Raw genomic sequence first — 13,441 nt, 5'->3', positions numbered from 1 at the left:
TTTACACAAGGATTGTGATGAAACTTCCATCTTTTAAAGGAAAAATGTAAAAACATTTGTAGCCGAGGGAGGTCGTAAAAATTGGAGGCGCTGAGATTAGTATTGGCTTTCTGTTTCAAAAAACCAATATATATACATAGACTGGGTTAAATGGCTGTCTATAGTTTCTAACAATAAACGATATGGGTAGTGGCTGAGACTAGTACACCATTAATATTCCATCTACCTCTCCATGACTCAGTAATGCTCTTGCTCCTCACTGCTTCAGGGGACATTTTGGAGAGTCTCAGTAATGGAAAGAATGACACACGTTGGGAAAAATGGAGGGAAGAAGATGAAAAGAACATAAGACATAAGTGTGGAATCTGGCCATTCAGCCCATTGAGTTTGCTGTGGCTGATGGCTGATTTAGATTAGATTAGATTCAACTTTATTGTCATTGTGCCAAGTACAGATACAAAACCAATGAAATGCAGTTAGCATCTGACCAGAAATGCAAAGAATAGTGTTATTTACAAAATAACTGTGAATAAAAAGTAAGTGCTACAGCACACAAATATGGAAGTACTGAGACAGTACAATATGGGTGCAATACTGCTTGTTGTTGTTCGTCCATCGTTGACGTCGAAGAAGACCTCGACACCATAATGATGGTGTTGAGACTAGCGCGTGATTTGGATTTAAGTGAGGGAGAGTTGCGCAGCGTCAGCCTCACTCTCTCTTCCCAATTCCCATCTGGATCCAGTGGCAAGACAGAGTCTAGACGGCTGAAGATGGGACTAGGCGCAGTGGATGACCAGGACGTCTTCTGTGTCTTGTCCTGCTCTACACGTTCCACGACGCTTGCAGAGACCGCCTTCTTGACCGTTGGACCTTCTGCTGGTCTCGTCCGCTCAATCCGCCGGAGTCTGTCTTCACATGCTGGGATAGACAACTCCCTATCTCACCGAGGGTTTGAGACCCGTCGGCTACCCTCACCTGGTTTAGCCGGCTTGTCGAAGCTGTTGCCTGGGGTGTGGCCGCTGTCGCATGCAAACAGCTACGGGGAGCCACAGGTGAGAGCTGAGTGCCAGGTGGGGACCAAAGGTGGACTAATACCCCACCAAAGGTGGGGTATATGGGGTGTCACGGAGGGGTAGCACCTCTGGTGGGGGAATACTGCTTAGCGCTGTGATGAGAAGTTCAGCAGGGTCACAGCCTCAGGGAAGAAGCTCTTCCTGTGCCTGCTGGTGTGGGAGCGGAGGCTCCTGTAGCACCTACTGGATGGGAGGAGAGTAAAAAGTCCATGGTTAGGGTGAGATGCATCCCTGATAATGCTTTATTACCTCTCTCGACCCCATTCTCCTGCCTTCTCCCTCTAACCTTTGACACCCTTGCTAATCAAGAACCTATCAACCTCTGCTTTAAACATACCCATTGACTTTGCCTCCATAGCAGTGAATTTCACAGATTCGTCACCCACCGGCTAAAGAAATTCCTCCTTATCTCTGTTCAAAGGGACGGCCTTCACTCCTGAGCTGTGTCCTCTGCTCCTAGAACCCCCTTCCCCCACCCCACTATACAAATAACCTCTCCATGTCCACTTTATCTAGACCTTTCAATATTTGAAAGGCTTCAGTGAGATCCCCCTCATTTTGCTAAATTCTGGCGAGTACAGGCCAGAGCCATCGAATCATCACAGAGGGAGAGGCGAAGAGTGGAGGGGGAGAGGGACTGGGAAATGCTGATGGAGTTTTGGTGACAGAGAGGACAAGACAGGGAGTAGCACAGATTAGAAGTCACTAAAACAGTGGGAAAATATCTAGGTTGTGAGGAACAAATAGAGAGAATCAAACCCAGCATGAGAGTGATTTGCAGGAGCCATCACGTGTACAGGTGAGAATCGTCAGACAGTGTTTCTGACCTGTAGCTGATTGCTCAGGTTTCAGCAATGTTCTGAATGTGCTGGGGGCATGTTAGTGGTTAGTACACTTTTGTGAGATCGAATGGGGGAAGGAATTTGCAAGTACCTGTAATCATCAGGTTTGTGGTATGGGAGGAAATTAAGGTTGGACTGAACCGATGTTCCCAGTGGAGAAGCAGAGAGTTAATATCCAATGTCTTGGCTATGACTGGTAATTTTGGAGGTATGGCACAGATATAAAAGTAGTTTAAGAGAATGCAAGTGGTTTCAAAAAGTGCAATTACAGTATAAAGGTATGCAACTAGTTTTTTTTTTAATTGTAGAATGGAAAATGGAAAGGTGTAAAAAAAAATTCCTGAAGTAGGACCAAGCAAAATACGTTTGGGAACTCTGGTATGAGCCAAGTTGTGAAAGGTGTACAGGATTCGAGGTGCCCTGGGGCTGGAGTTGCTGCGTCTTTGTGCTTTGTGTCTGTCCGTAACCATGAGGCAGTAAAGGCCGCCTTTGATCAGCTGATTCACTGAGGCGGGTTCCCACATTCAGCTCAATTACTTCTTTCATCAAACGAATAACTTCGCAGAATATTGACATTACTTCCACCTCTTTGCTGTGTGACAGAGTGCAACTAATTAATCCGCAGTTAACAAATGTTTCTCCAAATCTCTGCTCCGTGGTCACAGTTGGATGCTGCTCTCCTGGGCTAGCAACGGGTGAGAGGAAGGGTGATGCAAAGTGTCACTGTTATTTGAGATGCAGACAGTATGTTCTTGCAAGAATAACCTCTGCTTGTCTCTTGTTTGTAATATTTTCTTGGAAATTATTTCTTACCCTTTGCCCTTGGACTCCTGACATCTGTTTCTGCATTTCTGAAGTCTCCTCTGCATCTTGGCGACTGCTCTTTCTCTCTCCACCCTCCCCTCTCCCCACACCTCCCCTCCTCCACCCCTGACTCACTCTCTCTACCTCTCTCACTCTCTCTCTCTCTCATCAGCTCCATTCTGATTCCCTTCATAATTAACAGGATATATTAACAGGAGCTAACCATCCTGAGAACAAGCATGTTTTTGGGAAGAAACTGGCCCGCCCAAAGGAAACTCATGTGGTTACAGGGATGATTGCAGACTCCACACAGACAGCACCAGAGGTCAGGATTGAACCCAGGTTCACTGGAGATGTGAGAGAGCAGTGCGCTCAGCTGCATCACCGTGCCGCCCTGACAGATCTCTAGAAATTTCTTCATTGATTTTCTTCTCTACTGCCCTGTCTCATAAAAAGATAAGAAACAGGAGCAGGAGTAGGCCATCTGGCTCGTCGAGCCTGCTCCACCATTCAATAAGATCATGGCTGATCTGACCATGAACTCATCTCCACCCACCTGCCTTTTCCCCACAACCCTTAATTCCCCTACTGTGCAAAAATCTATCCAACCTTGTCTTAAATACTGAGGTAGCCTCCACTTCTTCAATGGGCAGAGAATTCCACATCTCCATCTACTCTTTTTTACTCTTTTCTCTCCTCCTCCCCCTCCCCTTCTTTCACTTACACTTAATCCAAATTCGCTCTAGTGCAAAATTTTGCACCCCAATGTTGAATTGTTTAGTCCTGTTTGTGCAACTGGTGGATGAGTTGAATCTGTTTGCTTTTCTAAATTATGAAGTTAAAACATTGCGTTTGTAAAAGCAGATACTGTAGATAACTGACTCGCAGAGAAACAGAATGTTCTGGAAAGGAGATAAGTCTGATGGACCTGAATGACCTTGATTTCTATGTCGTCACAACGTTGGAGGTGAAATCCCAGCTGGCTGCCTATTTCCTGAATCGAAGTCTGAACGATACTTGTTGCAACTTATCTGCAAATTTGAGTTCATCCAGAATCCTGCTTTTAATATTCCATATCCTGTTGATAACTAAACATCTCTCTGAACTTTGTTTTCCAGATTATTGATTTTTTTAATTACTCAATCTCAAGTTCTTGAAATCCTTCACATTGAAGGTTTATTATCAAAGAACATCTTTGTTACCATCTTGCAGATATTTATAGGAAACATAATTAAATACAACAGAATTTAGAGACAAAATACATAAAGACAGGCAAACAATACAATTGAAGGCAAATTGTACAAACAAAAAAAAATAATGCTGAGAATATTTTACTTAGAAATACATTGAGGAACAGACCCTTCCTTGCTTTGCACCAGCCTAATCACAGAACAATTTACCATGAGCAATTAACCTACTTGCTGGTCTATCTTTGGACTGTGGGAGGAAACAGAAGCACTTGGAGGAAATCCATGCGCACACAGGAAGAATATACAAACTTTCTTACAGAGGACACTGGAATTGAACTCCGAATTCTGTGCTAACTGGTAGACTACGTTGAATCTAATAGTCTTTTGAAAGTGAGTCTGGAGGTGTCACAACCACGGATTGCGCAGCGCGGTAGATACGGCAATTGTGCTTGTGAATTTGCACGTGGCAGCTAATTATTATTTAATCGTGATAGTACTTAACCACATACTTGTCATTGTAGTGCTTGTCAAGACTTGGACAGAGCATAGCAATGCTTCGCTGCTGTTTTGCTTTTGGCCTTCCCTGAGATATTGGACTTTCAAGTCAACTGACTCTGAAGACTAGCGGTATTCGTTTAACATAGAGTTAGATGTTAGAGCAATCATTACCCCTTATGTTTGAATCCAAATCTAGGGGCCATTAACTAAAACTCTCTAAAGGAACAGGAAACCTACACTGCGGCTGGAAAGGACATCTAAACATTAAACGAATACCGCTAGTCTTCAGAGTCAGTTGAATTGAAAGTCCAATATCTCAGGGAAGGCGGAAAGCAGAACAGCAGTGAAGTGTTGCAATGGTCTGTCCCAGTCTCAACAAGCACTACAATGACGAGTGTGGAGTTAAATACTATCACGATTAAATAATAATTAGCTGACACGTGCAAGTTCACAAGTGCAATTGCCTTATCTGCTACACTGCCCAATCCGTGGTTGTGACAGGAGGATATGGAATCAGTTCCAAGTTGTGGTGAGTGAAGCTATATCCACACCGAGCATGAGCCTGATGTTTGCAGAGTAATAACTATTCCTGAACCTGGTGGTATGGGACCTGAGGAATCTGTACCTCCTCCGGGTGGTAGCAGTGGGAAGAGTGCGTGGGGGTCTTCAAAGGTGGATGCTGCTTTCTTGTCGCTGCACTCCATGTTTAGTGCTAGGGAAGGCTTTCCCTGCACGGACTGGGCTGCATCCACCACTGTCTGTAAACTTTTCCATTCCTGGGCATTGGTGTTTCCATACCAGGCTGTGATGCAAACAGTCCAGATACTCTCCACTGTGCATCTATAGAAGCTATATAGTATGCATATTCATCAAACCTCCCTGCTTGCCTGCTTCTCTCCTTCCCTTCATGGGGCTCAAATCCTGCCTTTTTGCCCAAACTTCTGATCATCCGACCCTAATGGTCTAAGTGTTGGTGGGCCTTGCTGGGAGTTCCGTGTGGAATTGCTAATATCTCCCTAGGTGAGTACATGCCGTCGCTGGGACCGCCACATACATGAAGATGTCCGGATCTGCATTCTGACTTTGGACTTTGCATGGAGCCCAACTTTGGAGCGGGAGCTTCTGATATCGCCCAGCCGTTACTAATCAGAATCAGTTTTATTATCACTGATAAATGTGATGAAATTTGTTGTTTTATTGCAGCAGTACAGTGCGAGACTGCAAGGTCAAATTCCTATATGGTAAAATTTTAAAAACAGATAATCATCATCATTATGTATCACATTGTATAATGTGGATGATCATGCTCTATGACCGTGATTGTTCTTGGCAAATTCTACAGAAGTGGTTTGCCATTGCCGCCTTCTGGGCTGTGTCTTTACAAAACGGGTGACCCCAGCCATTATCAATACTCTTCAGAGATTGTTGGCATGGTGTCAGTGGTCGCCTAACCAGGAGATGTGCTGTGCACCAGCTGCTCATATGACCATCCACTACCTGCTCCCATGGTTTTACATGACCCTGATCGGGGGGGGGGGTGTGGATTGTGGGGCTAAACAGGAGCTGCACCTCACCCAAGGGTGATCTGCAGGCTAGAGTAGGGAAGGAGCACCTTACACCTCCTTTGGAAGAAACGCATCTCCACCATGACACCCAGAAAAATAGATAAGTAATGCAAACGAGGAATAACGAGGTAGTGTTTGTGGATTCGTGGACTGTTCAGAAATCTGATGGCAGAGAAGAAGCAGCTGTTCCTAAAACACTGAGTGTGGGTCTTCAGGCTCCTGTACATTGCCATCAAAACCTCTGCCAGGCACAGGAATTGTGTGGGCATTCATTTATATAGCAGTATAGAACACTGAAGGGGAAAATATTTGTTTGTGTTTGCTTGTTTGATTTAATGTTTTAAATTATTTACTTAATTGCTATTTCATTTTTCCTTAAGTATTTTGAAATGTTTGCTATTAGTGAGTAAACTGATTGTCATCCCGTCCTTTTGACCCTGGATTTGGATTCAGACATAAGGGGTAATGATCGCGCCAACATCTAACTCTACAACATATTTAAAGGCCTCTGGCTGAGAGCTTTGTCAAATGGCAAAGCTAGTGTGTGTGTCTGCTGTGTGTCAAAGATTTTCCAGATGAGTTTTGAAGGTTATTATACTGGCTCGCTGGTGCAGACCAGATTACATTTCAAAGTTCAAAGTAGGTTTATTATCAAAGTGCATTACAGTTTGTATATTATCACATACAGCCCTGAGATTCATTTTCTTGCAGGCATACACAGAAACACAATAGAATCAATGAAAGCTGTTTCCACAAGATGGACAAACAACCAACGTGCAAACGGCAACAAACTGTGTAAATACAAAAATGAAAAAAAACCCCAATAAATATCAAGAACGTGAGATAAAGAGTCCTTGAAAAGGGAGTCTATAGCTTGTGTAAACGGTTTAGTGAAGGGGCAAGTCAAGTTATCTCTCCTGGTTCAAGAGCCTGATGGTTGAGGGATCATAACTGATCCTGAACCGATGGTGTGGTCCTGAGGCTCCTGTACCACATTCATGATGGCAGCAGTGAGAAGAGAGCATGGAATGGGTGCTGGGGGTCTCTGATAGATGCTGCTTTCCTGCGACAGCACTCCATGTAGATTTGCCCAATGGTGGGGAGGGCTTTACCAGTGATGGACTGAGCTGTATCCACTTCCTTCTGTGGGATTTTCCATTCAAGGGCATTGGTGTTTCTATAGCAGGCTGTCTGTGATGGAGCCAGTCAATATACTCCCACAACGTATCCATGGAAGTTTGTCAAATTTTTAGATGTCACGCCAAATCGTTGTGAACTATGGAAGTAGAGGTGTTGCCATGGTTTCTTCATCATGACACTCACGTGCTGGGCCCAGGGCAGATCCTCTGAAATGATTACTCCGAGTATTCTAAGGTTGCTGACCCTCTCTAATTCTAATCACCGATGAGAACTTGCTTATGGACTTTTGGTTTCCTCCTCCCGAATCAATAATCCGCTCCGGTCTTGCTGACATTTGAGTGAGAGTTTGTTGTGGCACCACTCTTTCTCAGCCAGATTTATGATTTCCTTCCTATATGCTGATCATCACCAGCTTTGATTCAGCCAACAACAGCGATGTTGTCGGCAAAGTTGAATATGCATTTACTGAAGACCCAAGTGCCAGTAATGCTTTGATACCCAGCTGTAGACTGATGCTGGCCGGAAGGATTGGTTTTGAACATCGAATGTGGTTCAGTTCAGGACAATGTGGAATACAAGCTTTGCTCAGGAAAGTCTTGGTCAACATTTTCGTTGTGACTCTGTATAAAATGTGACTGCACTGCTGTAAAGTGCCTTGAGTATTGTGTTAACTATGTTACATCAGTGGTCCCCAACCACCGGGCCGCAAAGCATGTGCTACCAGGCCGCGAGGAAACTATATGAGTCAGCTGCACCTTTCCTCATTCCTCGTCACGCCCACTGTTGAACTTGAACGCACGCGAGGACATCAGTCGGTCATTAACCTACAACTACTCGATAAGTAAAAAACAAACGTCGCTTGAGAGTTTCTTTGGAAGAGATAGTAGGGGACATAAAAGGCCTAACGATGAGCATAACACAGAGACAGCTAAGGCCGAGACTGCAAAAAATAAAGAAAGCTTTTTTCAACAGAAAATACGAGGAGTCGTACATAAAATATGGCTTTATTGCGTCCGGTGACTCGCACGCTCCAAGCGACCTGTGTGTGATATGTGGAGACAAGCTGTCTAATGAGGCAATGAAGCTCTCAAAACTGCTTCAGCACCTTGAGTCCAAGCACCCTGCACTTAAAGACAAACCCATTGAGTTTTTTTGAGTGGAAAAAACGTGAGCAAGTGGAACAGAAGCAAGTGCTGAGAGCGACCACCTCCACAAATGCTGCTGCTCTGACAGTGTTGTACTTAGTGGCTAGCCTTATTGCTAAGGCTAAGAAGACTTTCACTGTTGGTGAAGAACTGATTCTGCCTGCTGCCAAGGACATGTGCCGTGAACTGTTGGGAGAAGCTGCAGCTAACAAGATGACACAGGTTTCTCTTTCAGCAACCACAGTTTCAAGGAGAATCGATGACACAGCGGAGGACATGGAAACACAGCTGTTGGAACAGCTTAACGAGTCTGGTTTCAAAGAGGTTGCTCCTGAATGCCAGTCTACACACTGTGTCACACACAGGGAAATGCTGGCTAGTGGAAAAATGTCACCTGATCTTAACAGCGTATTGAGTGACGTTGTTGAAGTTATCAATCACATCAGAGCAAAAGCCCTTAACTCATGTCTGTTTGAGCAGCTTTGCGAGGAAATGGATACAGAGCACAAACGCCTTCTCTTTCACACTGAAGTCAGGTGACTATCAAGGGGGAAGAGCCCTGGCCAGGGTTTTTGAGTTAAGAGAGTTGCTACAGAGATTTCTTTCAGGAAAAAAGTCACCACTGGCAGCACATTTCAGTGACGAGGAGTGGATAGCAAAACTCGCTTATCTGTGTGACATCTTCAACCTGCTCAATAAACTCAATTTTTCACTTCAGGGGAGAATGACAACTGTCTTCAAGTTGGCAGATAAAGTGTCTGCTTTCAAAGCCAAACTGGAACTGTGGGGATGGCGAGTGGACAGGGGCATATTTGATATGTTCCCAACATTAGCTGGGATTTTGGGAGAGACTGAGGTTACACCGTCCTTCTCACAGCTGGTGCGCGATCACCTAACTTCGCTGTCAACAGAATTTGAGCGTTACTTCTCAACCGCAAATGACCCAAGACGTGCAAAGGAATGGGTCCGTGACCCATTTGTGAAGGTCCCTGGTGACTCATCCATGTCAGCGTAGGAAGAAGATCAACTCCTTGAGCTTGCAAATGACGGTAGGCTGAAAAGTATGTTTGACATAACATCTCTGCCGGCATTCTGGATCAAAGTCAAGGCTGAATATCCTGAGATAGCCACGAAGGCACTGAAAACATTACTTCCATTTCCAACATCATATCTCTGCAAAGCGGCGTTTTCTGCTATGAATGCCACAAAAACTAAATTGCGGAATGGACTGGACATAAAGAACCTCCTTATGACTTGTACAACAGGAATTCTGCAGATGCTGGAAATTCAAGCAACACACATCAAAGTTGCTGGTGAACGCAGCAGGCCAAGCAGCATCTGTAGGAAGAGGTGCAGTCGACGTTTCAGGCCGAGACCCTTCGTCAGGACTAACTGAAGGAAGAGTGAGTAAGGGATTTGAAAGTTGGAGGGGAAGGGGGAGATCCAAAATGATAGGAGAAGACAGGTGGGGGAGGGATAGAGCCAAGAGCTGGACAGGTGATAGGCAAAAGGGGATACGAGAGGATCATGGGACAAGAGGTCCGGGAAGAAAGACAAGGGGGGGGGACCCAGAGGATGGGCAAGAGGTATATTCAGAGGGACAGAAGGAGAAAAAAGAGAGTGAGAGAAAGAATGTGTGCATAAAAATAAGTAACAGATGGGGTGCGAGGGGGAGGTGGGGCCTTAGCGGAAGTTAGAGAAGTTGATGTTCATGCCATCAGGTTGGAGGCTACCCAGACGGAATATAAGGTGTTGTTCCTCCAACCTGAGTGTGGCTTCATCTCTACAGTAGAGGAGGCCGTAGATAGACATGTCAGAATGGGAATGGGATGTGGAATTAAAATGTGTGGCCACTGGGAGATCCTGCTTTCTCTGGCGGACAGAGCGTAGGTGTTCAGCAAAGCGGTCTCCCAGTCTGCGTCGGGTCTCACCAATATATAAAAGGCCACATCGGGAGCACCGGACGCAGTATATCACCCCAGTCGACTCACAGGTGAAGTGTTGCCTCACCTGGAAGGACTGTTTGGGGCCCTGAATGGTGGTAAGGGAGGAAGTGTAAGGGCATGTGTAGCATTTGTTCCGCTTACACGGATAAGTGCCAGGAGGGAGATCAGTGGGGAGGGATGGGGGGGACGAATAGACGAGGGAGTTGTGTAGGGAGCGATCCCTGCGGAATGCAGAGGGGGGGGAGGGAAAGATGTGCTTAGTGGTGGGATCCCGTTGGAGGTGGCGGAAGTTACGGAGAATAATATGTTGGACCCGGAGGCTGGTGGGGTGGTAGGTGAGGACCAGGGGAACCCTATTCCTAGTGGGGTGGCGGGAGGATGGAGTGAGAGCAGATGTACGTGAAATGGGGGAGATGCGTTTAAGAGCAGAGTTGATAGTGGAGGAAGTGAAGGCCCTTTCTTTAAAAAAGGAAGACATCTCCCTCGTCCTAGAATGAAAAGCCTCATCCTGAGAGCAGATGTGGCGGAGACGGAGGAATTGCGAGAAGGGGATGGCATTTTTGCAAGAGACAGGGTGAGAAGAGGAATAGTCCAGATAGCTGTGAGAGTCAGTAGGCTTATAGTAGACATCAGTGGATAAGCTGTCTCCAGAGACAGAGACAGAAAGATCTAGAAAGGGGAGGGAGGTGTCGGAAATGGACCAGGTAAACTTGAGGGCAGGGTGAAAGTTGGAGGCAAAGTTATTAAAGTCAACGAGTTCTGCATGTGTGCCTACTTCTTCGGCAAGGACTCTTCCACCCCCACTGATGACCCCTTCTCCCGTCTTCAACCCTCCTCTTCTTCATGGACACCCCGCTCTGGTCTTCTGCCTGCTCTGGATCTCTTTATCGCTAATTGCCGACGGGACATCAATCGTCTCGACTTTACCGCACCTTGTCCCCATTCCAACCTCACTCCGTTGGAACGCTCTGCTCTCCACTCCCTCCGCACTAATCCTAACCTTATTATTAAACCCGCCGATAAGGGGGGTGCTGTTGTAGTCTGGCGTACTGACCTCTACCTTGCCGAGGCACAGCGACAACTCGTGGATACCTCCTCTTATTTACCCCTCGATCGTGACCCCACTAAGGAGCACCAGGCCATTGTCTCCCACACCATCACCGACTTTATCCGCTCAGGGGATCTCCCATCCACTGCTACCAACCTTATAGTTCCCACACCCCGCACTTCCCGTTTCTACCTCCTACCCAAGATCCACAAACCTGCCTGTCCTGGCCGACCTATTGTCTCAGCTTGCTCCTGCCCCACCGAACTTGTTTCTGCATACCTCGACACTGTTTTATCACCCCTTGTTCAATCCTTTCCGACCTATGTTTGTGACGCCTCTCACGCTCTTAAACTTTTCAATGATTTTAAGTTCCCTGGCCCCCACTGCTTTATTTTCACCATGGATGTCCAGTCCTTATATACTTCCATCCCCCATCAGGAAGGTCTCAAAGCTCTACGCTTCTTTTTGGATTCCAGACCTAATCAGCTCCCCTCTACCACCACTTTGCTCCGTCTAGCGGAATTAGTCCTTACTCTTAATAATTTCTCCTTTGGCTCCTCCTACTTCCTCCAAACTAAAGGTGTAGCTATGGGCACCCGTATGGGTCATAGCTATGCCTGCCTTTTTGTTGGGTTTGTGGAACAATCTATGTTCCGTGCCTATTCTGGTATCTGTCCCCCACTTTTCCTTCGCTACCTCGACGACTGCATTGGCGCTGCTTCCTGCACGCATGCAGAACTCGTTGACTTTATTAACTTTGCCTCCAACTTTCACCCTGCCCTCAAGTTTACCTGGTCCATTTCCGACACCTTCCTCCCCTTTCTAGATCTTTCTGTCTTTGTCTCTGGAGACAGCTTATCCACTGATGTCTACTATAAGCCTACTGACTCTCACAGCTATCTGGACTATTCCTCTTCTCACCCTGTCTCTTGCAAAAACGCCATCCCCTTCTCGCAATTCCTCCGTCTCCGCCACATCTGCTCTCAGGATGAGGCTTTTCATTCTAGGACGAGGGAGATGTCTTCCTTTTTTAAAGAAAGGGGCTTCCCTTCCTCCACTATCAACTCTGCTCCTAAACGCATCTCCCCCATTTCACGTACATCTGCTCTCACTCCATCCTCCCACCACCCCCCTAGGAATAGGGTTCCCCTGGTCCTCACCTACCACCCCACCAGCCTCTGGGTCCAACATATTATTCTCCGTAACTTCTGCCACCTCCAATGGGATCCCACCACTAAGCACATCTTTCCCTCCGCCCCCCTGCATTCCGCAGGGATCGCTCCCTACACAACTCCCTCGTCCATTCGTCCCCCCCATCCCTCCCCACTGATCTCCCTCCTGGCACTTATCCGTGTAAGCGGAACAAGTGCTACACATGCCCTTACACTTCCTCCCTTACCACCATTCAGGGCCCCAAACAGTCCTTCCAGGTGAGGCAACACTTCACCTGTGAGTCGACTGGGGTGATATACTGCGTCCGGTGCTCCCGATGTGGCCTTTTATATATTGGTGAGACCCGACGCAGACTGGGAGACCGCTTTGCTGAACACCTACGCTCTGTCCGCCAGAGAAAGCAGGATCTCCCAGTGGCCACACATTTTAATTCCACATCCCATTCCCATTCTGACATGTCTATCCACGGCCTCCTCTACTGTAGAGATGAAGCCACACTCAGGTTGGAGGAACAACACCTTATATTCCGTCTGGGTAGCCTCCAACCTGATGGCATGAACATCGACTTCTCTAACTTCCGCTAAGGCCCCACCTCCCCCTCGCACCCCATCTGTTACTTATTTTTATGCACACATTCTTTCTCTCACTCTCTTTTTTCTCCCTCTGTCGCTCTGACTATACCCCTTGCCCATCCTCTGGGTACCCCCCCTTGTCTTTCTTCCCGGACCTCCTGTCCCATGATCCTCTCGTATCCCCTTTTGCCTATCACCTGTCCAGCTCTTGGCTCTATCCCTCCCCCTCCTGTCTTCTCCTATCATTTTGGATCTCCCCCTTCCCCTCCAACTTTCAAATCCCTTACTCACTCTTCCTTCAGTTAGTCCTGACGAAGGGTCTCGGCCTGAAACGTCGACTGCACCTCTTCCTACAGATGCTGCCTGGCCTGCTGCGTTCACCAGCAACTTTGATGTGTGTTCCTTATGACTTATAATTGACTTATCACTATATTCATGCGAG

The 13,441-nt window shown here is 46.6% G+C and overlaps 1 protein-coding gene across 6 annotated transcripts in view; it reads left to right on the top strand.

The window, feature by feature from the left end:
- The window catches only part of LOC134355480 (monocarboxylate transporter 1-like), a 75,237-nt gene that overhangs the window by 17,650 nt on the left and 44,146 nt on the right, over nucleotides 1-13,441 (top strand). The gene's annotated exons all lie outside the window — the stretch shown is intronic.

Source organism: Mobula hypostoma, chromosome 13, assembly GCF_963921235.1.
Source record: "Mobula hypostoma chromosome 13, sMobHyp1.1, whole genome shotgun sequence".
NCBI lineage: Eukaryota > Metazoa > Chordata > Chondrichthyes > Myliobatiformes > Myliobatidae > Mobula > Mobula hypostoma.
The sequence above is the reverse complement of the archived record's forward strand: the minus strand, read 5'-3'. Positions and strand labels throughout refer to the sequence as shown.